At 55.3% G+C, this 27,928-nt stretch overlaps 1 protein-coding gene across 3 annotated transcripts in view; it reads left to right on the forward strand.

Moving 5' to 3' along the window:
* The window catches only part of DCLK1 (doublecortin like kinase 1), a 158,881-nt gene that overhangs the window by 79,015 nt on the left and 51,938 nt on the right, over positions 1 to 27,928 (forward strand). The gene's annotated exons all lie outside the window — the stretch shown is intronic.

Genomic DNA, 27,928 nt, shown 5'->3' on the forward strand with positions numbered 1-27,928 from the left:
GCTGCTAACCTCCTGGTCAGCAGTTCGAAACAACCAGCCACTCTCCTGGAGAAAGATGGGCTTGCCACTCCGGTTAAGAGTGACAGTCTCAGAAACTCACCTGGGGCAGCTCTGCCCTGTCTGCATTGACCCGGTGGCTGTGAGTTTGGGTTCTTTTAAGGCCCTGAGGAGGCAGCGTTAAGCACGTGGCCATCAGTGGAAGGATCAGCAGCTTGGACTCAGCAGAGGAAGAAAGCCGAGGCTGTCTGCATCTTTGGAGATGAGCCGGAGGACCCACAGGGGCAGTCCCACGCTGCCCTCTAGGGTCGCTGTGAGTCAGAGTGGACTTGAGTCTGCTGTGTCCAGGGTGCTGGGGCTTGCTCCTTCTAGAGACATCTAGAGACGGTGCCGAGACCTCGGCCGCCTGTGTCGCCCTTAAAGACGTACGTGCATCACCGAGGGCTGCTGTGGGATCAGAGCGTTTTATGAATCCAAAGTATCCAAGGTGAAGCTACAGGTGCTCCGCCTGCCCTCCACCTTGGTCTGGACACCTCTGACGGGGGTGCCCCCCCCTCCACACCCTTCCCAGGAATCTCCGCGCTTCCGGGGAAAACACGCCAATGTGGCAGCGTTGGCACTGCCCGGGACACACCCTGTGCTTCTAGTCAATGCGCTTTGAGCTGGGAGCAAAAATCTGATGGGATAAGACAAGGGCTGCGGGGGTGGGGTGGGGGTGTCGTGGCATTTAGAAATGAAATTCTCATGGGACGATCCTTGCCCCACTCAGAACAAGCGCGTGGCTGTGATGGAAAGCAGCCCCTTGGATGAGCCTTGTCCCACTCAGAACGAGCGCGTGGCTGTGATGGAAAGCAGCCCCTTGGCACCACTCGTTCTCACCAACGCAGTGTCTCATATTCTTAGTCCGTCTTCATATGAAGTCCCCGTGCTGGTCCTGGGTCCTTCAAGATAATCACTGAGAGGACCCCTTGAGATCCCTCCAAATAGCCGTCTTCCTGCCTCGAATCCGCCAGCCCAGGAGCCCCGTCAGCAGCTACTGTCTTGGGACCTTGTTTTGAAGCACCTTCAGGAGACTGAGGCAGGAGTTTTAGCGAGAGAACTGGGCTGCAGTTGCCCATGGTCACGGAGACAGGTGCACAATGTGTTGCCTGGAATAAGCCCGCACATTTATGAACTAGAACTTGCTAGTGGTACTTTCTGAATCACCTCTGTCCTTCACGGATGACCCCTGGGGTCAGATGCACGTCCCCAACCTCCAGAATGCTTCCTTCCTCCTTTAAGTCCTAAGAGCCAAAGTCCCCAGTTCAGGATGTGACTGATTTAGTATCGGCGTCATCTCCCTGTGGGTTCTTCTTGGCACCTTCGACGTGGCGATGCGGCGCCGTGTGTGTGTGTGTGTGTGTTTGTGTGTGTGTGTATATATATATAGATAGATAGATAGATAGATAGATAGATAGAGAGAGAGAGAGAGAGAGAGAGAGAGAGGCAGACGGGGTCCCGGCGGAGCCTCTCCCTGCGTGGGTCGCCATCTGACTTGCAACCACAAGTTGATGCCAAAGAAGGTGCCAACGTGGAGGAAGAGGCTTCCGGGGAGGACAGGCAGGAGCACGGCTGCCGCTCTGAAGGCAGATGCCACGGAAGCAGGGCCTCCTGGAGCCCGGGCAGGGACCAGGGACTCTTTGGTGAACGTCCTCTGCTCGGGTGTCACCCTTGGCCTGCCCCCAACCTTGAAGGCAGCCCGTGTCCTCCCAGTGGACCGATCTCTCCGCCCGTTCCCCCATCTGTTGTCTGAGCTGAGCGCTCTCTGGGCCTCCCTTTTCTTCCTCAGAGACCTCCCTTGCTTCTTAAGGAACAGTTTCCGGTCTGGAAACTGCTTTGCGTGGCTTGTGCCTCCCAGGGCTTTACATGGATGTAGTTTTGCTTGGCCAGACATCATTTTAACCCCGGGCTCCAGGTTCACGGACTCACCTGTGCTCAGCGCATTCCTGCAGTCTCTCAGGTTTCACTGCGATCCATCGAGCCGGTTCTGATGTGGGGCAGCCCCGTGGGTTGGCATGTCTCTGTCCTGTGGGCTTCCCAGGCACTCAGTCGACCTGCGAGCAGAAAGCCTCATCCTTTGCAGGTGTGGCTGGTGGGTTTGTACACATGACCTGTGATTAGCAGTTCAGCCGTCCCCACCACCTCACAGAGCTCAGAGACGAAACGGTTGGAAGCAAAAGATGAAGCTCTCTTTGGTCAGCCAATCACAGGCGACCATCGGGACTTCGGCACCCAGGCGGCTTCTCAACCCACCGACCGGAGGGTCACGTGGGTCCAGATGCGGGCAAGGTCTCTGTTGGAAGCTCACTGGATGTTGCAAACGAGAGGGCAGGTGCCCGGTCAAGTGCAGCACCTGCGCCTCCTTACATGGTGGGCTGTGCTAGTGGAGAAAGGACGTCAGGACACTTTCCAGTGAACTGGGTGACGGCCTGGCCTGCACACAGGGTCACCGAGCAGAGGTCACTGATGTTTGCTTATGGGGCCCGTGAAAGGGGACATGATGACCATCGCTCCCGCCCCTCCCCTAACGTGTATTGCTGGTGGAGGTGGGAGGGGACTAAGGGGTTCTTGAAGACATCCACTCTTCTCCTGAAGGATCTCTGAGCGGACTGAGCAGGCCACAGTTAGGAAAACCACGCAGGCCTGGGGCGCACAGAGCATGGTGGAGTCCTAGCCCGTGGGTCAGCCCTTGGGAAAAGGCAATCGCAGCTAAGCTTCTGAGCCTGGCCCAGTGCCAAGCGCCCCATAACGTCTCCACCTGGAGAACGGGTTGAGCGTCCTATGTTGTGTGTCATTGACCAAGTCCAATCAGAGGGACCCTACCTCTCTATGAAGACACATCACCAGAGGAGCTGGGTGGGCCCCAGGCACCCTGCTTTCAGTTCACAGCCGATAGCTTAACTGTCGTGCCCCGGGGCAGAGTTGGGAGGCAGATGTCATGTGAGGACGGTCAAGAACCTGAGGAGCCACGGGTCCCCTGGGACTACCCCCAGGAACGGATCCTCAAGGCAGAGGCCCAGATCTGGTTTCCGCCCCCATAACTGTGAGAAAGCCCAGGTGTGTTGGTGAAACCTGTTCCTGTCCTGTCCAGACATGCGACAAAGATGTGCCCAGTGGTCCTGAGCCCCCAGCAGCACAGGGCCCCAAAGAGACATTCCAAGGACAGCGTGCCCCTTCTAGAACCATCCCAGACTCAGCAGCAGGAAGCTGTCCTCCAGATGGGCCTGCCTCGGTGAGAAGGGCCAGGGGAAAGAATCGCTTGTGGCTCAGCTACTAGTGGAAGAGTTAGCAGCTCGAGACCCCCAACTGCTCTGTGGGACAGAGCCTCGACGGGCGCTTCCATAAAGACAGCCGCTGCGGAGCCCGGGGGGACAGGCCGCTCTACTCTGCTCTGCTGTTGTTCACGGGCGCAGCGAGGCGACCCTGACTCGAGTCTGTTCTGCCGACCACAGAGTTCCGGAAGCACTGCCATGTCCTGCGTCGTCCCCACAATCGTGTCTGAGGCCATTGTCACAGCCACTGTCTTCTTCCTCTTTCTTTGCCACCTTCTACTTTACCAAGCACGGTTCAGCTTGGCGCCCCCAACCCTGCTCTCTGTCTCAAATCCACCTCATCCTGGTGGATGGAATTTCATTCCTGACTCGGTCTCTTTCAATGAAATTACGCGTCTGGGCGCTTAGTCAACTCACCTTTTCCCCAGGCAGCCGTCCTCCCGTGGGCATCCGGCCTTCATACGTTAGGAGAGGGCCAGTTCCACCGCCCACTGCCTCGGAGTCGTAACAAGTCCTCTCCTACGGTGCTGTTGCTAGGTGCTGGTGGGTCGGTTCTGACTCACCGAGAGAGCCTGTGCGCAGCAGCATGAGATGCTGCCCAGTCCTGCCCCAGCTTCACCGCTGTTGCTGTGTCCGTTCCTCTCCTGGAGGCCGGTTTTCTTTTCCTCTGGCCTTCCGCTGTACCAAGCACAACGTCCTTCTCTAAGACCGCACCCCTGCACCCACCCCAAACAACCTGCCCCGTGTAGGTGACGCCACAGCTGGCTGTCCCTGCATCTGAACAACACCCGGCTGTACTTCCTCCGGGTCTGGCCGGCTCGCGCTCCTGCTAGTCAATGTGCTTGGTTCAAACGCAGCCCTTCTTCCGTGGTCTTGCTCACACGTGGCCCAGCGTGTGAGGTGACCGAGAAGACCACGGTGCGGGTCAGGCACGCCATCGTCCTCAGAAGGACACCTTTGCTTTGAAATGAAAGCTGATTTTTCTTGGGACCATTTCACGTCTCTCTCCCCAGTGACCCCGTGCGGAAGACAGCGTGTGTCTTCTTTGAGGTACTCCTTCCATTTCTTCCAGCTCGCTGGGCGTGGCTGCCGGGTGACTGTTTTCCAAAGCTCTTCCTGGTGGGCTCTGACAAACCCGTTGGGAAGAATTTGAAGTCGCTACATTCCAGCTCCCTCTGTCTGCACCGTCAACACACTCAGGCGCTCCGGGGCCCACAGCACGGCCCAGCACCCACCAGCCTCTTTGCTCTGCTGCGGAAGGACCTGAGGTGTAAGACAGACACCCAGATGCCACCTTGCCTTCCCTCTATCTGCAAGAGAGACAGGGTCTGCTGGTGCCGCAGCTGTGAGCTCAGCTGATAAGAAGAAGGGTGGCTGCTCAAGCTGGCCAGCTACTCCATGGGATACAGACCGGCCATCTGCTTCCATAAAAATAACAACTAGGTACACCCCTTGCTGATCATTTTGGTCAAGAATTCTGTAGAATTCTGAACAAAAAGGAGTGGGGAGGGAAATGCAGAATAGAACCTCACATTCGTTCATGGACTTTCTGGAGCCATGGAAAATGAGTGGATCCTGAAATTGTCCCAACATTGTCCTTAAACTGTAAACCAAAAACATGCCCGAGGGCTTCTTAAAACCAGTCAGTAGTTCAGCTGACCCGGGAAATAATGTCTGTCCTGAACTTGGGCCCCCAAGACCTGCAACTCCAAAGGTTTGGTAGGAAGCTCGGGGGCAGTGAATTGATGTTCACAGGGGAGGAGCCCCTCAGAGAAGGAGGCTGAGGATGGCCGCCCAGCTCCACGGATGTTATCAGGGTCCCCGAATTCCAGCAGTAGAACCTGTTGAATCAGTGTGTGTCCTGCTGTGTAGTCCCCACTACAACACAAAGATTCGAGGCCCCAACAGCAGCTGCGGAGCCCAGAGCACGCTCCGGACATCTCCCAGGGAAGCCCCCATAGGCAAAGGGAAGCTTCTTCCTCCCTCTGGGATGTTGGGGTTCACCGAACTGCTCTCCCCCAAGGAATCCTTCTCAAGGACCCCCTTTCTGGCCAGTCATGCCCGTCTTTTGTACCCTGACACGGGCAAGAAGATGAACTTGTAATTGTCTGTCCTCTCTGCCCCATGTGGACTCTGACTCATAGGGACCCCATAGGGTTTCTGAGGCTGATCTTCATGGAAGCAGACTCACACATCGCTCTTCAGGGCAGTTTGAACCGTCATCCTTGGGTCAGTAGCCCAGCACTTCAACCATGGCACCACCAGGGCTTCTCCTGTGTCCCTAAGTGCTCTGGAACGACTGTCAGGTGATCCACACCCTCCAAGTGCTTAGCTCTCCGACACCCCTCCCTGGAGGGGGAGGGTGACAGTTCCATCCCCTTTGCCCCACTTCTCCCACATGCACATCCCTCTGGGTGCTCTTGAGCAGATTCAGGGACCCCGGGTGACCTGGTAGACCTGTCCCTGGGGCCTCCTGGGCTGTCCCCTGGACAGGAGCAGACCCCTGGTCTTTCCCAGCAGTGCTTCGGCGTGGCTTCAAACAGCCCACCTCTCAGTCCCCAGCCAAGTTCAGAGCCAAGGCCCCTCCAGGACTCTAGTGACACGTCCTATTCCAGTCAGCAGAAATCAGGGTGGGTGAGCTCCGGGTCGCTGCCTCCGTGTTCCCCACTTTGCTCTCCTGCACCCACAGCACAGGCGTCATGGGTGAGCCTTCGAATGCGCTGCTCTTCAGCTTCATGGTCAGCAGCCCTGCTGGTGCCGTGGTTACGCGCTGGGCTGCGTTCAGAACCACCCGCGTCTCTGGGAGAAAGACGAGGATCTCTGCTCCCGTCAACAGTCACCGTTGCAGAAACCCACGGGGGCAGCCATGGTGAGCCACACTGATTCCGTGGCGGCCAGTCTCACTCAAGGGGCTTCGCTGCCATTGTCTGCCCACCGGGCCCCTTTCAGGGTGTTCTTCTACCCCGAACCCCCTGTAGTGATTCCCCAACACCCACTGCTTCCTCGGTTGCCACTGATGGCCTTGGCGATGGTGGCCAGGGCAGACAAGGACAGTGACAAATGGCCACCAGATGGCCCGTGAGGAGCCAAGGCTTTGAAGTGCTGTGTAATTCCCCCTATTTTACAATTAAGTAAATCGGGGCCTTCTGCTGATAGATGATTTTCCTAAGACCACACAGCTAGTTCTCTTGCGGGGAAGGCAGAGTTCAAACTGGGGGGCTGTCAGCCTCTGGATGTGCTGTTGCTGTTGAAGCTGTATTCTGACCCGCGAGGTGAGCTGCACTGTCACGTTGACGGGAGCAGGTGGCAGGCACAGGACTCTTCCGCGCCCAGGGCTGCCATCGTGCTAGCAGCAGAATGTCTCGTCTTGTCCACTCAGAGCGGCTGGTGGGCTTGAACTGCTGACCGCTGCGCCCAGCACCATGCCTCTGGGACCGGGCTGGTGCTGAGACGCTCACCGTGGTAGTGTAGCGCGTCTTCCTGGCTCCAGACTGACTGCAGCTTCCCCTCTGATGGTGGCCTCGGGCTTACTCAGATACAACGGGGAGGGCATAGGGAGATGGTCTTTTTAAACAATTCCAGTTCACAGATTGCTCGCAGGCAGCTGGGCTCTGCGGGGCTCTCTGGTCTGGGGACTGAGCCACATTCTACTCAGTTAATGCTCTCTAATTGGGGCCATGCCGGTAGCTGTGTCGACTCTTTAGCCTGTTACAGAGCCGTGGGCATCTCTGTTCTGTGTGAGTCTTCATGGTGTTGGAGGCAGGATTTGAAGCAAGGTCCAGCTGAGTTCTCTAGAGAAGCAGATCCAGTTACACAGACGCACACACATGCATGCACACATGCATGCACATACGCACACATGCACGCACACACACACACACACACACACATGCACTCGAGCACACACACACAGGACTTGGAAAATTCACTGAAATGATAAGGGAATTTTTACCATGAGTTCCCCCCCCAAAAAACCATGTTATTGGGATCTCTTACAGATGCCTGCCGTTCCACAGCTCAATCACATCGATCAGTGTTATATAATTGGTGCTATAATCAGTTTCAAATATTTTCTGTCTTTGTGAACTCTTTGATATCAGTTCCACTTTACCCACCTCCCCCCACCCCAGATCCCCCAAGAACCCTATTCTACTTGTTGTCTCTATAGGTATATCAACCCTGGGGTTTATAAACCCCAAACAGAAAAAGATAAAACAACAATTCAAGAGGGATATCCACAATGACAAAATACACTCATACCCCACAATATAAAACAACACACACACACACACACACAGCATTGAAAACCAGATCAGACCCAAAGTGTATCAGAGGGTTGATAAAGTGACGAGATTTTTACCATTCCGTGAGCTTTTTGAAGCTCCCCAGACAGATAGATAGAGATGGATAGATGATAGCTAGATAGATGATAGGTAGATAGATAGCAAGAGAGATAGACAGGTAGATAGATGATAGAAGATAGAGATTTATCTCAAGAAAATGGCTCGCAAAGTTGTAGAGGTGAGTGCATTCCAAGTCTGTGGGTCAGATGTCAGGCTGGAGGCTTCTCCTGACTCACGTAAATTCAGGGGCTCATGAACCAATGGTTAGCAGGTCAGACTGCACACAGCTTATTCACAGACTTTAGGACATGTCTGGCTTCAGTCTAAAGAAGGGGAAGTGAGATGGTGGAGAACCAGCTTCGGGATCCGGATCCAGCAAAATGCGATAGAACTTGGAGAAGCTCGTGTGTGTTGAGAGTGGGCCCCCCTCAGGGAACTAACTCCCTTTTAGTTGATTGGGTGTTCCTAGCCGAGCTCATCATGGAGGTGATTCTGTTAGATCCGATCTCACCTTGGGGATGTAGTCAGTTACATCCTAACTGCCAAACCACTGAGAATCATGGCCCACTAGGCCGACCCTCAACCTTAACCACCACAGTTGGTGAGTGTCAGCCTGCCCAAGCACCAGGAGTGTGGCCGGATCCACCAGCCCAGAGAAGAAGGGATGGGAGCCGAGAAGACTGCAGCAGCAGTAGCTCCCCTCGGGCCGCTGCTCCCCTGGAGCTGGGCAGTCACCCCAGGAAGAAGGCCAGCACACTCTTTAGTGCCTTGTTCGTACTGAGCCCGCAGGCGGGGTGATGTCATTGCGTCAATTCCAACCTCAACTCTCAGTGACCTCGTGACACAGGAGCGGCCTCAGAGGAGTTCCCAGGCCAGGGGCCCTCAAACTACGGCCCACGGGACACATGCGGCCCACCGAGGACATTTATTTGGCCTGCTGGAGGTTTTTCCCCCTTTGTTTTTTTTACTTCAAAATAAGATATGTGCAGTGTGCCTAGGAATTGGTTCATAGTTTTTTTTAAAAAAACTATAGTCCAGGCCTCCAACAGGTCTGAGGGACAGTGAACTGGCCCCTGTTTAAAAAGTTTGAGGACCCCCCATGTCATCTTTAAAAAATGTTTTACTTTAATATCATTTTATTGGGGCCTCTTACATCTCTTGTAACAATACACACATCAATCGTCTCAAGCATATTTGTACATATGTTGTCATCATTTTTTTCTAGACATTTACTTTCTATTGAGCCCTTGGTATCAGCTCCTCTGTTTTCCCTCCCTACTCCCCTCCCCATCCTGTGATCCCTTGATAAATGATTATCATTTTCATATCTTACACCGACTGCTGTCTCCCTTCCCCCACGGTTTCCGTTGTTTTTCCCCCTGGAGCTTGTGTGTGTGTGTGTGTGGTTATGTGTCGATCGTTGCGATCAGTTCCCCCTTCCTCCCCTCCTCTCCCCACCTTACCCCTACCCTTCTGGTATTGCTACTCCCATTCCTGTTCCTAGATTCTGTGTGTCATAAGCTCTTATTTCTTGTCTGAACCTGTGCACATGCTCTGGTCTAGCCCACAGTGAAAGGCAGGATTGGGGTCATGATAGTGGGGGATGAGGAAGCCTAAAGGAACCAGAGGAATGTTGTGTGTTTCATCAGTGCTATACTGAGCCTTGGCTGACTCGTCCCTTCCTTGTGACCCTTCTGTGAGGGATGTCCTATTGCCTACGGATGGGTTTGGGTTATCTGCTCTGACCCCCCTCATTCTCAACAATATGGTTTTATTTGTTTATTTGTTTTGGGTCTTCTGATTCCTGTTACCAGGTCCCGATGACACCTCATAATTGCACAGGCTGGAGTGCTTCTTTCATGTGGGCTTCTGTCTCTACTAGATAGCTGCTTGTTTATCTTCAAGCCTTTAAGACCCCAGACACTTTATCTTTCTATAGCTGGGCACCATCTGCTTTCTACACCACATTTGCTTATTGTGCTGGGAGGGTGAGCATCACAGAACGGCTGTCCTCTCTGTGGGGGCAGGTGGCCAGATCCTTTTCTGGTGGAGCTGCAGAGTCTGGTTGGTACCCACCTGCTTAACCATCGTGCCACCAGGACAGTGTTCATGGCCATCGGGATCATGCATGCAGAGTTAAATCCTCATGCATCCTCTAAACTGCTTGTAAACAGATCAGGTTAGTGACAGCCCAGCAAAACCAAGAGGAATAAAATTAAATACATAAACCGAAAGAAGCTATTTCCTGACTGAAAGAAGGAGATTAACGGCATATCCTATTAATTACAAATAAAATTAAAATGGAAGCAAGCAACTTAAAAACCCACTGAAATGAGGACCACATTAAAAAAACAAAAAATCCAAAAAGAAACCACCTTTGTTTCCCATGAATAGTATTCTGTCCAATTGATTGGCATCATCGTTTTGAAAAGGCCCTGCAGGTGCTTTTGTTCATGTAGCTGATGCCCTCTGTGGGTCCCTGAGTCTGGGAATTCCCCCCTCCCCCAGCTTTGCCTAGAGGACAGGGCTGTACAGTGCGTTGCGTTAGCAGGCCGAGTGCAGTCTTCCAGGGGGGCTGCTGCTGCTGGTGGTGGTGGTATGACTTGGCACATTTGGGCCGCAAGAAGCGGTGAAGCTCTGCACGGGGCCACTTGGAGCAAAGACAATTCTCCGGCTTCGTTTCCTTCCCAGCCCCTCTCCGGGCCACGACGAAGGTTTAGCTGCTCCCCTCTGTGCCGCCCACCGTCCACTAACTCTCCAAGGAAGGCTGGTATCTCAGGTCAACTCAGCCAGCTTACGATTTTACTTTATTTCCAACCCGCTCTTCCCACAACCTACGCCCTCCCATCCCACCCCCATAGCTCCGTCATGGCCCTTAGTCTTTTCTCTTGGTGTGAAAATCAATCTCTTTCCTTTTATGCCTCGATAATAATGATACCATAAAATACTGATCCCTATGCAATTGGCTAACTTTGCTGAGCATGATGTCCGTTGGTTTGCCCATACCATGAGGTGTCCGACCAGCCCCTCATGGATTTTTAAGGGACATAATATTCCTTTGTGTGTATATTCTAGAGTTTATTTGCCCGCTCCTCCCAGGCTGTGATTTTTTGTGTTTCCATCATTTTGCTATTATAGAAATTGCTGGGGGGTGGGCATAGGTGTGCACATGTCTGTTTGTGTTTGGGTCTTGATTTCTTTAGAGATAGCACGATCAGTAAGTATTTGTCGCTGTGTAAGGAAGCACTGTCCCGCTTTACATAGTGGTGGTACAATGTCTCAGTCCCATCAACAATGTATGAGCATTCTAATCTCTCTAAAAATCCTCGCCAGCATTTATTATTTTCTGGGGGGTTGTTTTGGGTGGTGGTGGTGGTGATGAGAGCGTTGATGTGAAATAGTATCTCGTTTAAATTTGTATTTTTCTTAAAGCTAATAAACGTGAGCATTTCTTCATGTGATTGCTGGCCGCCTGCATGTCATCTTTAGTAAATTGTCTAGTCATGTCTTGTGCCCATTTAAAAATTGGGTTATTTGTGTCTTTTAATTTCAAAGTGTTGTAATTTTCTATGGATTTTGGAAATTACCCTTTTATCTGATGTATCATTGCAAAATATTTGTTCCCAATCTGTGAATTCTCATTCCACTCTTGTGATGAGGTCTTCTGATGCACATAAGTGTCATCTTCCTGGGAGGTCCAGTCCTCTTTCTGGTCCTCTGTAGGGCAGGTGTTTTGCATTATGTTTGACAGTGTATTTATGCCCTATGTTAAGGTCCTTAACTTGTCCCTATGTTCTCAATGATGATGCTTATGATCCTAAGGCTTATGTTTACGTCTATTCCATCTTGAGTTCATATTTGTACATGGTGTGCATCGTTTGGGGGGAAGAACAAAACAGGATCTCTTCCCTACATAACGTGTTTTAGTCCTTTCTCAAACACCAGGCATTGCTCATTGCATGTCGGGGTTCTCTGAATCCATTGGTCTACCAAGCTTTTGCTGCACCGATACCAAGCTGCTTGATTACTGAGCCTGTGTAAGAGGTTTTAAAATCGGGGCGTGTTGCTGCTGTTTAATAGCACTTTATTTATCTTGGCTTTCTCTCCTTTCCATATGAAGTTGGTGACTGGTTCTTCCATTCCTTTGAGGACTTTTGCTGGGATGGGGGTCAAAATTGCATTGAACTTATAGAGAGCTGTGGTAATATTGACGTTTTTACTATAGCAAGTCTCCTATTCATGAGCATAGGACATCCTTACATTTATGCCAACGTCTTTTGGTTTTGTAAGAAGTGCTTTATAGTTTTCTTTCTGTAAGAATTTTGCTTCTCTGGTTAGATTTTTTTCCCCCTAAGTATTTTATCTTTTGGTTAGTTGCTGTAAATAGTATTGTTCTTTTAATTTCCTTTTAGGCGTCTTCTTTAAATATGAGAACCCAGTCGATTTTTATATGTTGATTTTATAGCCTGCTGCATTGCCAACATTCCCAGTTAGTTCAGGCCATTTTTTAATTGAGACGTTGGCATGTTTGTTGCTGTGAGTAGGTGCCATCAGGTCGGCTCCGACTCGACACTCCACCCAGTTCTGTGCTGTGACATCACAATTGTTCCTACGTTTGAGCCCATGGCTGCAGCCACTGGGTCAATCCCTCTGATCGAGGGCCTTCCTCTTTTCCATGTCCGTCTACTTCATAAGCATGGAGTTCTCCTCCTGGGACGAGTCTCCCCTGATAACGTGTCCAAAGTACGCGAGACCAAGCTGGCCATCCTGCCTCTAAGGAGCGCCCTGGCTGCACGTCTTCCGAGACAGATCCTTTCGCCCCTTTGGTAGTCCCTGGTACTTTCAGTGCTCTGTACCAACACCCGCCTTCAAACGTGTGCACTGTTCTCCGATCTCCCTTCTTCAGTGTCCAACGTCCGTCCACATGTCTGTGAGGCAGTTGAAAACATCATGGGCACATCGGGCATGCCTGAGCCCTCAGAATGGCATCCGCGCTTTGCAACACCTGGAAGAGGTTTGGTGCCGCAGATTTACCTGATGCGATGTGTCTGTAGCCCGGGCAGTATTTTAATGGAATCTTTGGGGGTTTCTATGCATAGGGTTACGTCACCTACTAAGAAAGAGCATTTTGCTGCTATTTTACCAAGTTGTGTCCAACTCAGTGACCCCTTGAACCACCTGTACCAGAGCACAGTGATGGTCACTTCTGACCCCACTGCTGCTGCCCCTGTGTTATCCACCACGTTAGGGTGTCCCCCTGAGGCCGTGCTCACTCACAGCCTCCCCCCCCCCGTGGGTTTCCGAGACGGTCACTGCTGGTGGGAGTGGCGAGCCCAGTTTCCAACTGCCAACCATGTGGATCACAGCCCACCGCGTAACCACTACGCCACCAGGCCTCCTTATTTTCCAGAGACTAATGTCTCCCGAGCTCATGTCCCAAGTATGTGAGAGGAAGTCTCTCCATCTGGCCGTCTTTCCCCCCAGACACATGGATCTGGTGTCTGGGCTGTCCCGGTGCCTTTGGATTAAGTGAGCTTTGCCATCACAAGGAGAGCAGGAAAAGTTCCTTGTCAGCCGATTTCATCACCTGTGGGCCCTGACTGAGGGGCCCCATGCCCAGTGAGGTGCTGCCCCATGACCCCATGGTGGGGTTCAGATGTTGGGAGTAGGACCCAGACCTTTCTCTCTGGAAGCCCAGCCGACACAGGTCCAGCATCAAGGCAACACTCAAGCCTCCACCGAGAGGCGGCAGTGGCTGCACTTGCGGTGTCCCGGCCGGGAGTCCAACGGGGTCTCCCCACGGCTGGGGGACGGTCTGCCATGGCCCAGCCCTGCCCCCGCCCCTGTGGTCCCACAGGAACTGGAACTGCGGAAGGCTAAGCCCATCAGAGCAGAACTCCTCCCACACAGACCGTGGCCAGGAAACCACCAGGTGCTCTGTGGGGGAAGACGAGGCCGTTGGTCCCCGTAGACTCACCTCTGTTTCCAGTTGTTTCTCCAGCAGCTATCCCTGCCGGCTTTCCGGGCCGATGGCCTACCTGACCCAGGGAGCTTCGTGGCCCCCGTTCCCCTTGGCCTTGGCCAGTGTCATGCTTGCCTGGCCTGGAACTCAGCAGCTGCCCCACCAGCATGGGTGGGGTGAAGGGAAGGCGTGGATGCGGGAAGAGGGTGTTTGCGACCCTCCCGACCCAGTGCCTGTGCTGTGGGTGCCAGAGGGTGAGGTGCGGATGTGGCTGGAGGAACCCTGGCCGTGCCGCGGTGACCAGTTGGGCTGCAAACCACAGGCCAGCAGTTTAAACCTTCCAGCCACTCCCTGAGAGAAAGAAGCAGCTGTCCTGCAGCCTCAGGGGCCCCGGGGGCAGCAGCACTCTGTCCTATAGAGTCGCGGTGAGTTGGAATTGAGAGTTTGGCTCGGTTTGGTTGGTGGTGGGTGCTGGCCTGCCCATGCTGACTCAGCGCTCCTTGTGGCAGATGAGAGCGCCCATGGGGTTTCCTGGGCCGCCATTCTGACCATGGGGGCCACGGCCTGCAGCTTTCTCCTTTAGAGAGGCTGGCGGGTTCAAACCAGTTGACAGCTGGGGCCGAGCCACTAGGCATCCTTGCCCCCCTGAAGGGGAGAAGCCAACTTACCCATCAGTCAGTGTCAGTGCCTTGTGTTCGACCCACTGGGGAACACTGCCCCCAGCCTGTCCTCCACTCCTCTCCTCTCCCCGGCCAGCAGCGTGACTCTGAGCGAGCCCTGCACTGGCGCATCCCCAGGAGGTCCCCGCACACCCCTCCTCACATACAGCGCCCATGTCGGCCCCTGGCAGACCGTGGGTGCCCTGACTCCTGGGAACAGACATGTGGTTCCTGGCTGAAGGGTCCACACCTTTCAGACTGGGACTGGTACTTTCAACCTGCCGAGCCCATGGAGGGTGCGGGTTGGCCCCTTGAAGGTGGCCATTCAAGGGGCCCTAGTGGCGTGGCTCTTAAGTACGAAACCTTTAACCAGAGGTTGGTGGTTCGAATCCACCCAGTGCCTGAGGGAGAGCGCCCTGTCGAGGCGGTGGTCTGGGGTCCCTCGGGCCGAGCTCCCCTGTCACCAGCAGCTTGGGGACACCCAGCGGCAGCCACATGCCTGTTCAGGGGACCCTGCTGCGTGCTCAGTGCAGGGCAGGGCACGCAGGGTGGGCTTTGCTGGGCCTCCATGCTTGCTGAGGGGCAGGTCGAGCCACCAACAGAAGGTTCCGGAGAGTCTCGATTGTGCTTCAGGCTCACGGTGTGTCTGCAGGCAGCCAGAGAACAAGCCCCCAGATGGTGCTCCCAGGGGAAGTGCTATGCTAATCGTGGCTGAAAATATCCCCAGCGGAGCTAATGATGATTATTTAAAATAAAAAACTCAGTTGCCATGGTACTTAAACATGTAGGTGGAAGGTGGACCAGCTGTGATTCAAGTTCAGTCAGACCCAGGCACTGGCTTTCATTACTTCTTGTCTGGGTCCTGGTTTGGGGAGCACTCTGAGAAGGAGAGAGCTGGCCTTCTCTCCCCTCCGTCTGCTCCCAGCCTGGATGCCCCCCGCAGTCAGGATGACCCTCAGGCCTCGGGGGACGTCCGGGGACAATCACGGAGGGAGCAGCACAGACAAAGCCACACTGCCCAGAAGTCGAGCCCAGAATAGAGGAAGCTGTTCCACAAGACTGACCTGGGGCCACTCGCGAAAGCCAGATCCGTGGGCTGCTCTGCCTCCCTGGCACGCATGGCGAGGTCCCCCAGGAACTTAGAAGCAGGCACAGCATGAAGAGAGTTTGGGCCTGTGAGGCACACCTGCAGGCACTTACAGACAGGTGGTGAGCAGGGGTTGTTGGGAAAGGCACGCTCGTGGCCTTGCCCCAGGCCGGGCAGCCACGGATCTGCAGCCTGCACAACAGTGCCACCAAGCCACGCACGCTCAGAGGAGCTGTGGCTGCGCCGTTTGCAAACAGGATGGCGTTTGCGCCGACCCTGCTGGGGGGCCAGTTAGACTCGTGAAGGACCAGCACCTGCCCAGCAGGTGTCCCAGTGCCATCTCCGGGACCAGCCCAGGGCTTCTCTGGCAGGGCCACAACCGACAACCCAGGACCTTGTCTGAGACAGGAAGGTCTGGAGCTGGCTGGGGTGGTGGCCGTGTGGTGAGAGGGCCGGGCCGGCTCGCCAACAAGGAAACTGCTGGGTTCGCATCCCCACAATCATCTTTACGCAACACCGGTGTCCATTCGTCTCATCGATGGCCGTCCTCTTCTTCGCTGCCCCTCCACTTTCCCAAGCCCAGTGTCCTTCTCCAGGGCCGGGTCTCTCCTGACGACATGTTCAAACCACGTGACACAGAGGCACACCACCCTCGCCTTGAAGGAGCACTCGGCCGTACATCTGAGACAGATCGGTTTGTCCTTTGGGCAGTTAGTAGTCCTTCCATAGTCTTCGCCAGCAGCACAATTCACACGCGTCCACTCTTCTGTGGTCCTCCTTAGTCAACGTCTGACTTTCACAGACAGAGGAGGAGATGGGGAACACCACGGCTCGGGGCAGGCCGGCCTTGCTTTTCAACACTCTGCAGAGGTCGTGTGCAGCGGACTGACCCAGTGCAACACGTCCTGTCACTGCTGCAGCTCCCCGCTGCCCCTGATCCACAGGGGCCCGGCGCCCACAGGGGAGGAGAGCCCCATCCTGCCCGCCCGCCCACCCTCAGGGCCATAGAGGAGCCACTGTGAGCTTCCAGAAGTGCATCACCAGGCCTTTCTTCCTAGTCCTCCTCCTCCCACTGAAACCTGTCCAGCACAACACGCTGGCCTCCAGACTCAGGCGAACCACACATGTGTATGTGTGTGGGGTACGGTGCTTCCCAACACAGCACGTCACGGAGCAGCAGACAGTTGCTGACTGGCGCTCACTGAACACATGCTCTGCAGACTGGGGAGTCATTTGGACCTGAAGTCAAGAACGTTCCCAAGAGGAAGGCTCTTCCAAAGGTCCTCTGGCAAATGGCTCAGCACTGCTGTGGACACAGGGCCAGAGATGCGTGCCCATGGTGGCAGGCGAGCCCACCCCGGGGTCACCGGCCTTGTAACAAACTGGCTGCAGGCCGAGGATTAGCCACCAGAGCTCAGTGCCTGGGCTGAAGCAGCCCAGCTGGTGCCGTGGGTCAGTGCCGGACGGCTCACGGCAAGGTCGGCAGTTCAAACGCCTGCCTTTCTCTGAGGGACAAGCACACTGCCTGCTCCCATGGAGACCCACAGCGGCGGGCACCCAGCGCAGGGTGGCTGTGAGCTCACGTGGGTGGGGGTGGTCTGACTTACAGGTTCTAGGGGTGAAGGTCATCTCCAGTGGGTCTCCCGGAATCCACGGAACACTGCTCCCCGCCCCGCCCAATGCACAGACTGTGAACCAGGTCCTAGGGAGAAACGGTGGAAGCAGATGATGTCAGGCACCTGCCACGCACACTCTGCATGGCACAGCCAGAGAGAAAGCAGCGTCAGGCTGGGGTGTGGCAGTGGGAGAATTTTCCGGAAAGTGTCACCCAGAGCCTCGGACACCCACAGGGTCAGATGTGCGCTGCTCTGCAGGGTCGAGGATTCCATGGTACCCGCCCCTTCCTGGGAAAGCACCTGCAGCTTTCTGGCTGCACTGCCACGTGGCACTGTCCCGTGGGCACAGGGGAGAGTGGATGGCAGTGCGTGGGGGCAAACGAGGCAGGAGAGAAAGTTCCCTGGAATTTCTAGGAAGAAGCGAGCCTGCCAGGCCCCTGGGCCCGCCTCCCTGCTGGTATAAGAGACTCGCCCGGTGGTGTCAGCGGGCTGCTCAGTGTGTCTGGAGGCAGGGGCATCATCAGTCGGCTGGCAGGACGGCACTGCGTTTTGAACCTCGGGTGGAGGGGCCGCCAGGGGGCCTCCGTGAAGTCCAGCATCTCGCTTTAATTAAGCGTTTCCGGCTCATCCTTCATTTGGTTTGTGAGCTTTTACAGAAATCACTTATAGTTCCTATGAGAAAGGTGCGGTGGGGGAGGGGGACTTTCTTTCCCTTGTCCCGCCAGCCCCTCCTCAAACCCTGGCCCGTGGACAGTGAGTCAGTGGCTCCTTGAGCGTGTGCCCATGACAGAAGTGGTGAAGAAACTGGACAGCCATCAGAGAGACCTGCCTCCCACATTGGAGAAAAGAAGAAACCAGGGCCTGTGTTCATCTGTGCTAACAGTCAGCCCTGCTGGTGTCGTGCTTACCCATGTCGAGCTGTGGTCCTCATGGTCAGCAGTTCAAAACCGGCAGCAGCTCCACGGAAGAAAGACTGGGCTCACCACTCCCGGCAGCAGTGGTGGTCTCAGAGACCCACAGGGCACAGTGAGCCGGCACTGACCCCGTGACAGTGAGTCTGGGTTTTGAGGTTGACCGTCAGAAGGAAGATGCCTGATGGACTCTCGGCGAGCACTCGGCTGCTAACCCTGTGAGTCAGCGGTTCAAACCCACCAGCTGCTGGTAGGTAGAGAGATGAGGCTTTCTGTGCCCCCAGGGGCCCCTGGTGGTGGGGTCACACACCAGGCTGCGACCCGTGAGGTCAGCAATTCAGAGCCACCAGCCACTCCTCAGGAGAAAGAGGAGGCTCCCATCCACAGCACGGTCTCAGGAGCCCACAGGAACGGTGTTGCCCTGTCCTGCGGTCCCGCGTCAGGGCCCCGTGCATTGGAATGCACGGCCCCCAGGGCTGTGGAAGGATTGAGACTGGTTGTTGTGAGTGGTGGTGCTGGCGGGGAAGAGGAACCAGGAGCAAGCCGTCTGTCTTGGAGGGAGCTGGGCGGGCACAGCAGGAGTTCACCTGGCTCCTTTTCACCAGGCTGTGGCCAGTGCCCGGGCAGAGTCAGACCCGCCTTCACCCTCAGAGCCATGCCTATGCCCCTCAGCGCTGCACAGAGGCCCCGTGGGGCAGAGTGGTCCAGGGCAAGGCGTACTTGGTTCTTAAGCCTGGGCGGGAGCCCCCAGGATGGACCCAGGAGTGGCTCTGGTGAGCTGGCTGGAAAGTTCCGGCCCTGGGAGAGGGGACATGAGTGGGGAAGGCATAGAGCGTCTTTGGCCGCCCACCCTGACTCTCCTCCTCTCCAAACTCCGTTTCCACTGCCCACACTCCTGCCATCTCCCCTCCCTGCTGACCCCTTTGTGGGTGGTGCAGGGAGAGGTTCTGACTCACAGTGCCTGAGACTCGGGGTGGGGCCGCCCCTCCACCTCCCAGGCCACGTCTGAACCACCTTGAGGGCCGCTCACGGCCAGCGCTTTCTTCCTCAGGACGCCTGGGTGGGGTTGACCCTCGGATTTTCAGTTAGCAGCCAAGCCCTTCGCCAGTGAGCCACTAGTGTCCCCACCTCACCCCCCCCCCCCCACCGCCTCCTGTCTTCCATCTCCCCGTCGGAACCATAACTTGGAGCTGAAGTCTATTTTTATATCTGCTCTGCTTCCTGAATTAATTTTATACCCTCTGTTCTTAATTTCACGAGCAAGCGGGAACATGTCCCCTCTCTCAACACCTACCTTCAGAACACGGAACACGATGGCTTCTGCTGCCAAGTCCAATCCTTCCCTCCTGCGGCTTCATCGTTCTTCCTGGAGACCGGGGGAGAAACTCTCTTCCTGCTTTAGAGTTAGCTCCACTTGGGCACTCGGCGGATATGTTCCCGGGCATGTGTGGGGCAGTGTGGGTGCTTCTGGCTGAGAGGGGACACTGGGCAGTGTGTGGAGACATTTGAGGACAGTCGTGGCATCTGCTGGGTAGAGACCAAAGGAGCTGTTAATGCCCTACTATGTGCGGGACACCGCTGGGTTCCTGACCCCAGATATCAGCAGTGCCCAAGGTCGGGCACTGTGGAATAAGCAACTGGTGCCCATCTGGTTCTCTTGGAGCTGCCTGGTTCTCAGCAGCACGTGGTTTCTAGAATCCGTTTATCTTGTTAAGCAGAAAGTGGGGTGAGGGTGTGGTTAGCACAGACAAGGAGATGGTGTTGTTGTTGGTGGTGGTGCTGTTGAGTGCCCCCAGGGTAACTGGATGAAGCACCGCCGGGGGAAGTCCGTTGTTGCAGCCACGGTGACCATCTGTCCTATTGAGGGCCTGCCTCTTTCCCACGGACCCGCTATGTGACTGAGCGTGACATCCTTCTCAGGAACTGGTCCCTCCTGATCACACATGAGTGTGTCCGGGTCTGGCTGGCTGGAGGCTGTCACCAGCGTTGTGAGCACCAGCAGGGCGGGAACGGGCAGACAAACTCTGGCAGGGCCACTCGATGGAATATTATACGTCTGTGAAAAAGTCTCTCTTCAGCACTGTCCAGCATGTAGCTATCTACAGTGCACTGTTAATAAAAACCAAGACAAAATTTTAGTGTGCTTCTAGATTTCTTATCCCTCGAACCTAAATAGTGGCTATTAGATCCCTTGAACCTGAGTGGCTAAAGCCAAGGAGGAGAATTAGCGCCGAGATGGACTTAGAGTCTCCAGGGTCAAACACAGGAAAGCGCAGGCATCTCCCATGGTGGGCGGTCTCCAGACTGAGAGGCCAGACCAAGAAATGAGCTGAAGGAATCAGCCCCGCCTCCCAACCCGGGGATGGGGGCTCGCAAACTATGACTGCAGGTGCGGACCCCATGGCTGCTGCCCTGGGCTCACGGGGGTGGCGCAGTGGCTGGGGTCCCTTCTGCACATGGAGTTCGTGGTCGTCGGAGCTGGGCGGACCACCCTGACAACCACAAGGAGACATCCTGAAGCCGAGGGCACCCCTATTCCCGAGCGTACCCCGTATCCACAGAATTGTTTCGTTGTTCTCTGCCGGCACTCTGTGATGGCACCCTTGATGCATAATTGCAGAAATCCCACTGTTAGCTGCTGGTGGATCCCGACCTCTGACCCCGCATCTGAGCAGCACCGGGCTCGGCTCCCCGGGGTCAGGGTAGATGGGGATGACCACACCTTCTTCTGAGATACCCCTGGGTGGACCCAAGCTCCGAGTGCTTGTTTCCCATCTGTCAGGGATTGGACGCGTCCCCCAGGTGTCCGCCGGGCTCGGCAGTTATTCCACCACATCACTTGGCAGTTATGCAGTGGCGTGATTGGCAGCCACGATGTGATCTGTCCATTGCGAAGGGGTTTACGGAGGGAGGGAGGGAAGCCCTCTCAGGTCACAGCCTGAGCCGATGTCAGGGGGCTTCCCTGGGGTGTGGCCTCCCCCACCCTCTATCTCAGGAGAGGTCCAGCAAGGAGGACAGAGCAGGGGTGTCAGGTCCACTGAGAAAGAACCGCTAGGTGTGGAGCTCGTCCTTTGGACCCCGAGTTCCTGCACTGGGAACCATCTAGACCCAGGGGAGGATGGGTGCTGAGACACGGAGACCCCGAGGGGGTGCTGGGCCAACAAGGACCTTCCCCCATAGTGACAGAGAGCGGAGCGAGAGAATGGATAGAGAGAGGAGGAAGAGAGAGCGAGAGAGCCTCCCCCTAGCCCCGTGTCCTGACATCAGATTTCCAAATGTCTCTCTGGGAAAGCCACCCCAGTGGTCGGCACTGGATAGCAGAGATGGCCGTACGTGGCATGTCCGAACCCCAGGGATGGCATCTTTGCACTGCTTAGCTCTAATTCCCGGGGTATGTTTCCCATGAGCCTGCGCCATAAAAAATGAAGGCAGAGATCCTCAGTCGATGCAAATGCATCTGATCGCACTTGCAAGACAGCGGGTATGATTTCATTATATTGGGCTTCAGGGGAATTTGGCGGGTGTTGTCGTTGTTGAGTTTGTACTCGAGTTTGGAAAAGCACCATTGGCATACTCTTTGGGAGCAAGGGTGTACGATTTGCTAGGTGCCTTGTCCATGCATGCATTCTCAACGCACTGGCACATCTACGGGGTAAGCGTGATACCCGGGGAGCCAGCAATGTCAAGGGTCGGCGTTGCTTTGCACCACGCCTGCCCACCCCCTTCCTTCTCCTTGGGAATTTCCAGCACGGTAAGCATTTGCTCCGACTGTAAACCCCCTCGGATTCCTCCCTCCCCTGTCACTTTCTGTGAGCCCTCGAGGTTGTAAAGCACGGGCCAGTGATCATACATGATACGCTGTGAAGGTTGACTACACATCCACAGAGAGGGATGTTGTAACTGCCAGGCGCACGTGTTAATCCGACGCGTCTTTAATGATTTACATATTCATCACGGTGGGCGCTACATGGTAATGAGGCACGTGATAAGCAGTTCAGAGAAATTGCCTCAATCAGTGCTCCTCCGACACAGCAAAGCCAGATTGTCATCTGCTGTTGTTTGGTTTTCCCCTCTCCTGCTAGCTAAGCCGGTGCTTGGGGGGTTGGCAGGGAGAGCTCCACTGCTCGCTGAGAGGTTGGCGGTTCCAGTCCACCTGGAGGTCCCACCCGAGAAAGGCTGGAGACCAGTTTCTGGGAAGGTCCTTGTTGGATGGCACTGAGTCAGCTCCAATGCCTAGCGGCCCGTGTGCCACTGAAAGAGACACCGCCCTGCCCTGCGCCCGTGGTGCCATCTCGGTGACAGCCACCACTATGCTTGCACCCACTGTCCTAGCCCCTGCCTCCCAGAGGCTCCCTCTTTCTGAGCGCATGGCCCTTCTCCAAGGACTGCTCCTTCCAGAGGACGTGCCCCGAGCATGCCAGACGAGGTCTCACGCCTCGCTTCTAAGGAATAGTCCGACCACACTCGGCCAGCACGCTCCTCCGACCAAATGCCTTCCTTCTCCACCCCTCAGCGCCCATCCTTTGCCAGGCCCGGGCCTGGGGGCGGGGCCTCTGTCTTCAGAGGCACCTGCTTGCTCCTCTCTTGTGGCACATGTGCCTGTCTGTCACGCTGTGGGTTTCCTGACGGCTGCTTCCATGAGCCTTGACTCTGGATCCAAGCAAGAGGAGACCGTGGCTGATCCAGTCTTTTCTCTGTTCGTTGTGGTCTATTGATCCGTCTCTGTGGATCTCTGTTTTCTGCACATTTTGGGTGGTCGTCCGTTCTGAAGGCTCTCGTCTTTGACGGTCGTCAGCCAATGCGCCAAGGCCTTCTCGCTTTCAGCAAGCGGGGGTCGTGTCCTCTGCATCCCGCAGGCTGTGAATGAGCTTCCTCCAGTCCGGCTCCTCTGACGATGTGCTCAGCAGACAGACTGAATGAGCGTGGTGAGAGGAGGCAACCCTGACGCACACCTTTCCTGACTTTGAACTAAGCACAACAGGCCCATGTCTGTGCGAATGGCGGCCTCCCGGTCCATGTGTAGGCTCCACCAGGGCCCAGTGAGGTGCTTGGATTGTCCGTTCTTCTCAGTGTGATCCATTGTTTCTGTGACCCACACGGTTGACTGCTTTTGCCACGTCAAGGAAACAAGAGGCGTTCTCGCTGGCATTCTCTGCTTCCATCTGACGTCAGCACCGGCACCCTCACCCGCATCTTCTGAATCCAGCCTGACTTCCTGGCGGCTCCCTGCGGATGGAGGTCACCCCCATCTCTGAATGATGCAAGGGCGGCGGCCTGGGTGCCCTCAGAGGGGGCTGTTCTTCCTTGTCACCTGGCAGCACTAGTTGGAACGGATGCCACAGCACCCAGCAGCAGGACACTGACCCCGTCTCCCTGTGCCCTGGTGCTACCGAAAGTCAGGAGGCCCTGGGGTGTCTGAGTCGGCATCCATACCAGGGTACCCAGCAGGGCTTCCTCAGCTTGTTGGAACACACCGACAGTGTCCATGGGTTCCTAGAGCCTTGTTTGGACCAATGCTTTCAGTGTGACTTGAACTCCTCTCTCCAGTACCGCTCCTTCATTGGCTCTTGCCCATATGCTGCTGGACTCAGTGTGCTCTTCCCATCTTCTTATGGTGCTTCCTACAACCCCCCATGTGTACCCCAGAGCGTCTTTTAGTATTGCTCTCTGCTCCCGTCAAGACTGGTGCCTCAGAAACCCTGCGGGGTCTGAGAGTCAAGAAGACTTCTCTAGAGAAACAAAAGCAGGGCACTTACAATTTTACATATATAGCGAGACAGAATATAACAGCTAATTAGCTGCACAGAGGGTTCAGTTCAACTCACTTTCGTGGAACAGTTAATATACTGGAAGCCCTTCAACTCAGGTGGGCTGCTGACTCCAAGGTTAAGAAACAGGCAGCCGAGTCTTCCCTCAGGCAAAGCAGGCAGTATCTTCTCACAGACAGCTGACAGCAGGGTGGGTCACCAACCGTCAGTAGCTCAGGTGGTTAGGGAAGCAGGTCCTGATGGGATCTTGAACTCCAGCACTGCGATTGTGTCTGTCAACCTCAAGTTCAAGCAATGTACATACTACCAACATGATCCATGGGTTGGCTTGGCCCACAGGTGGTGTAGCACACAGGTTGAGGCAGAGAACTAGCTAAAGCAGCAGCACACGGGTCTGATCACCGGGGAGCAAGAGGGAGATGAGAAGCTGGCTATCTTTATTTATTTAAGTTGTCCTCTAATCAAGCTGCAACCTGATTTCATTCCGCCCACATGTCCTTATTGGCCTAGTTGGCACCACAGATCTATCACAGCCATGATTGTAACCACCATAGATTCTGAGTTTCTTCCAAACTAGAGGCACGTCTTCCAGCTCCATCTCGGACAGTATGCTCTTGTCACCCACGGGCCCTTCGTGGGTGCACTTCAAACAGCAGATGGCCAGTCCTGCTCTGTCTTAGTCTGAAGCTGCGCTGGAACCTGCCCATCCTGGCGGCCCTGCTGGCATTTGACGTTCCCGTGGCTGGCATAGCTTCCAGCACCACAACAGCATGCCATGCACAGTGTGGACTGAGGGTTGGTGGAAAGGTGTGTGTGGCTAGCTAACTGGGGACACTCGTTTGAAGTCTACCTAGGCCTAAACGGATTCCCGTTCCAGGCACCTCACCTGGTGCTTGCCTAGAAGCACACAGTGTCTGTAACTGCCTCATCCTGGAAACATGGTCCTTGGGATCCAGCCTCTCTGAAGCTGCCATCTGAAGCAACCCCCCTTCTCCCCCCTGACCACCACCACTCAGCCTCCCAAGAAAAGCTTCGGCAAGAGAAGGGAACTCACAGATCCCCTGCTCCTCCGTCCTCGGAGAACGTGCTGAAGTCAGGGAGTCTGCCAGTGGCCGTGGTGGCGGGAAGGCTGAGCACGCTCGGTTTGGGGAACGAACGAGGGGAAATATAGGAAATGCGTCCTGTCCTGTGGGAATCCACTCGTCTCTGAGGGGACTCCAGGAACTACAATGCGGGAAAGTCCTTTCTCTTAACTCCCTGGGCTTTTTGAAGGCCTCTCTTCTGAGGAGAACCAAACTTCCCATGGGGGCAGTTCTTCGCCGTCCTGCGGGCACCGTGAATCAGCTTGTCAGCAGTGGTGGCCAGCCAGGCATCTGGGTCTGCCCTGGCCCAGCTGTGTCTGACTTAGGGCACCTTCTAGGTCACCAGCTTCTCACTACTCGTTTCTTCACATTTTACCTCAGCGTTGAACTCTCTAATCCAACCCTGTTCAGACAGGATAAAGGTCTTCGCTCTGAGCCCTCCCACCCTCTGCCCACACCTTTCTCTTCTGCCCCAACACGTACTGTCTCATGAGAAAGTGACCCAAGACCACGGCCCCAGAGACCCTGGGGGCAGTGCTGCTCGGTCCCATGGGGCCACTGTAAGCCTCGTGGATGGGATGGTGGGGCTTGGTCTTGGTGTTGAGTGGTCCCCTCCTGTTTACCTCAAGCCCTGCTCATGTTGACATGCCAGTGGAAGCACCTAAGGGACAGGAAATTCCTTGGCTTTGTGTTAGTCGGGGAGACTCGAGGAACAAATCCAGGGAGACGCGTGGAAAAGAGCTTTATATAGAAGAGCAATTGCATGTTGAGAAAACACCCAGCCCTGTCCAGATCGAGTCCAAAAGTCCGGTATTAGCCCATATGTCTGATACCAGTCTGTAAGTGCCTCTTCAGACTCACACAACACATGCACTGATGCCGAGTGCAGGAAGACCACAGTCTCATGGATCCAGTGGCAGTGGAGGCATCTCAGCCCCGGCGTGGGTCTCCACGTGGCTCCCCCTCCTCCAGAGCTCCAACAATGTGCCACGTTTCTTGTCAGTTAGAAGACAAGCTGAGTGCGTCTGGCCTCTAGTACGCTATTTACCTCCATGGCGCCTCCAAATGAGGTCACCAGGCTGCGATCTGATTGACAGGCGAGAGTCCACCCCTTCACTCTGAACAGTCTCCAGTTGACACCAGATGACGTAACGACCACAGCTCTGTGGCTTTTATTACATTTCTTGATACAAAGAACATGGTTGCCTTTCATACGCTTCTGAAGACTGTAGATCACATACCACCCCTGGGACCAGGTCCAACAGCATATACTAAAAACCACAGACAAACGCAAACTCCCTGCCAATCGAGTCCATTCCTGGTACTTCAGCACGGCCTTGTGGGACAAGATAGAGCTGCCCCCTAGCCTCCCAGACGTTACCAAGGAAGCCCCAACGCCTTCCGCAAACAGCATGTCCGTGCACGACTTCATGGTCGGTGAGAAGGCGACACAGCACATGCCATCTGTCAGCCTCATCCACCACGTTTACCCCAGTGACACTGGGGACATTCCTGAGTGGGTAGGGGACCATTCCCACCCTCCTCTTTGAAGCTGACCCCGCTCTGCCCACATCGGAGCCTGACATTCCCCTGGAGCATTTCCACGTCATCCTTGGAGTGGCTGTCACCGACGAACCGGGCGGGTCTTCCACAGAGCACGGGCGGAGGCAGGCGTCCACCGCTCCCAGCATCTCAGAGCTGTGGCCTGATGGAGAGTCTGGGTGGTCTCTGGGTTTGGGGCTGGGCTTCGGAGGTCAGCAGTTTGAACCCACCAGCTGCAGCTCCAGGGGAAAACCAGGCCGTCTGCTCCCTGAAAGATCGACAGCCCCGCAAGCCACACAAGCCATTCTGCTGCGTCCTCGAGGGGACCCAGGGGCTGGGACGGCCCCGTGGCAGAGGGACCGTGTGGCTTGGTTCAAAAGGGTCTTTAGGGACAGCTTTTGAGTAACAGTTAAAGATGATCCCAGGGCGACCGGCAGAGGAGGATTTGTCCAGCCTGTCGGCTCCATGTCTGGGTTCCATCCACATGTAAGACCCGGTCTGTCGGGCTCTGGTTGGGATTCTCCAGGAGGCCTTTTTTAACCCCACACAGCCTCGCATGTTAAGGATTGCACACCTTTCTCTCCATTCACTTTGGTCTCGGCATGTGCAGGCAGCCGATTCTCACGGTGTCCCTCCCAGGATGTCTGGAGGTGACGTAAGCTGGTTAATCAAGTGACCATGGACAACCGGAGCGGTGATGGTTCAGGAGTTCACCTCGCACGCAAGAGACAGACCCCAGCGTGACGACGTTGAGGGAGAAGGTCACACAGGCCCTGGCCCCACTGTGTTTGTAGATTTTGGGGTTTTGTTTGTTTTTTAATTGTGCTGTTGGTGGAAGACGTCCAGCCCATGCTCATTTCCAGAAGGGGTTTGTTTTACGTCCACTGTGTAGTGTGCCCCCCTCAGACGCGCAGGTCTGTCTGTTCTCAGGGCCTCGCGGCTCAGCAGCTCTGTACTTTCTGCTCCGTCTCCGCACAAAGCCACCCCCGGCAGGGCTCCGTTAGAAATGGGAACAAAATATTCTGAGGAAGAAGTGCTTGCCTTAGTGGGCAAGGCGTCTCATGAGGACCCTCAGCCCCTGTGTAGGAGAAGCGGTCAGACTCGACTTGGTTGGCCAGGTAAACGGGGCTGGTCTCCGGTCATCAGAGAGAGCTCACAGGGTGCAGTCAGATCACACGTTTCCTGATGGGAATCCCGAGCCGCCAGGAACAACTCAGCCAAGACAGCTTTCAGAAGCCCCCCGTGGAGGCGTCCTTGTGTCTGACCGTCCTTATGTCAGTTTTAGTTCACGTCCTTGAAATGCAAAGCTAATTGCCTTGGTTAAACAGCAGAGTTGCCCTGATGGGAGCTGGGAAGGGAGCCTGGCCTCCCTGCCTGGCCTCAGCCACTTGACCTCCACGAGCAGGAGGTCAGAGACTCCATCTTGTCTCCCTGTCCTTTGAAAAATGATGCCGTGAACCGCAAAAGGCTCAAGGTCTTTCTTCCACTGAGAGAACTGCCGGGCAGCTGGGTTCCAGGACCAGCCCCTCAGTTTTCCTCAGGTTCAAGGAGATGACCACCAATCTCACCCGCTGTCAGGCAGAGCTGTGAGTGGCCAGTTTCCATAGCCGGATCCTCAGCGAGGGATCCCAGCTACATCTGGGCGGATTC

Source organism: Tenrec ecaudatus, chromosome 11 (assembly GCF_050624435.1).
Source record: "Tenrec ecaudatus isolate mTenEca1 chromosome 11, mTenEca1.hap1, whole genome shotgun sequence".
Taxonomy (NCBI): Eukaryota; Metazoa; Chordata; class Mammalia; order Afrosoricida; family Tenrecidae; genus Tenrec; species Tenrec ecaudatus.